The following is a 1,726-nucleotide window of genomic DNA, read 5'->3' as shown; positions in this document are numbered from 1 at the left end:
GGATCACCAGAAGAACAGCCCTCTGAAAAGTCAAGGGATCATCAAAGATTCCGCAAAAGAACGCTGTTGTTTCACTGATCCACAGATCGATAGAATCCGGTACTGCTTCCCAGCGAACGCCATATTCAAATCCTTTAATCCCACTACTTTGAGTGATCATGTTTCTAAAACTTGGATTGTTTTTCCTGTTACCCCATTCACCATAGGCTATACCTATCCTTTCCCAGTCTTTACCCAATCCTTCTTCTCTCTTACTGGCATTTCTTATATCCAAGCTATGCCAATGATCTGGAGGGTTTTGTATACCCTTGAGAGGATCATTGAGCAGGAGGGGATTGACCTAGGAATGTCAGAGTTGGCCAAGATGTATGATCTCACTACCTTTGGATCCCACCGTTACTTGTTCAAACGTAAACCTGGTGAAGAACACCCCATTTTCAAAGCTACCAAAAACGATACAAACTGGAAACGACGCTTCTTCTTCGTCAGGAGAGACTCTATTCCAAACGGAAAGGATCTACCCAAGGAGTGGTCCACCCATGGTAGGATAGAGGATCCTGAGAAGGATCACCAGACAGTCTTCTTTTTGTATAAGGATCACTGACACCCTTTTGTTTTTTGTTATGCAGCTGTTACTGTCTCACACCACATACCGTCTCCTGCTACCAAAGAAAGGCTTGCTGCCTTTAGAAGACTCAGTCCTGAAACAAGATCATTCAAGACAATCACCCATGATTCACAAGAGGTATCCTCAGGCTCAGTCACCATGTCAAGTAAGTATCCTGTTTTTCGTATAGTTAAAGATTTGAATAAATAGTTAAATAGAAATAGGATAAGGATACTTATCTTGCTATGATTGTGCAGGTGCCGGTAAAGCTTCGAAATCTGCCTCCAAGTTCAGCGTGACCGATCTGGATAACGTGCGATCCACCAAGAAAAAGATTCCTGCTAGCCCAACTGCTTCGATCCCCAAGGCACCCTCCAAAGGAAGGGGAGGCAAGAAAAGAAAAGCCTCTGAAGCTGAGGATCTGCAAGGTCTGTCTCTGATCCGCCACCAATTCCTTGAGTACTTCAACGATGTAAGGATCATTGTCCCTGCTTATATATCCTGCTTATTTGAGGATCACCTGGTCTTGAACTTTCTTTATCTTCTTTGTAGAAATTTGCTGAGATTGAAGATTATGTGGGGAACGTTGAGGAGTAGGATAGGAAGATTGCTGACCTCCAACAAGTTGCACTGCTCAAGGATCTTAAGCTTGCCGACCTCCAAAAAGAAATGCCAAAAATGAGATGGCCAAGGTGTTAATCAATGCTGATTATGAGAAGCATGAGATCACCCAGGATGCTAAAGTCTCTGCTGCCATAGCGATGTACAAGACCAAATTGCAGATGGCCTTGGAAGCTCAGGATCCCGACTTCGATAGAAGCACCTGGGATGTGGAAGGCTGGAAGGCAAGGCTGGCTGAGCTGGATGACGAAGAGGAGGCTGAGGAGATCCTGACGATCGAGGCTGGAGGCAGTGGCAAGGATCATGGTGGTGAAGCTAGTTGAGTTGGGGATGGTGATGCAGCGAAGGTGTAGGCTGCATGATTGGGCAATGATGGACACTTCTAGACATAGCCGGAGCCCAATTTTTTAGGTTTGATGGTAGTTTTTGTTAAACAATGGTTGGTTTGTACTTGAACAATAGTTTTAGGGTTAAGGATCTAGGATCCTTTGGACAATA

This window comes from Helianthus annuus, chromosome 10 (assembly GCF_002127325.2).
Source record: "Helianthus annuus cultivar XRQ/B chromosome 10, HanXRQr2.0-SUNRISE, whole genome shotgun sequence".
Classification (NCBI taxonomy): domain Eukaryota; kingdom Viridiplantae; phylum Streptophyta; class Magnoliopsida; order Asterales; family Asteraceae; genus Helianthus; species Helianthus annuus.
This window is presented reverse-complemented; position numbering follows the sequence as displayed.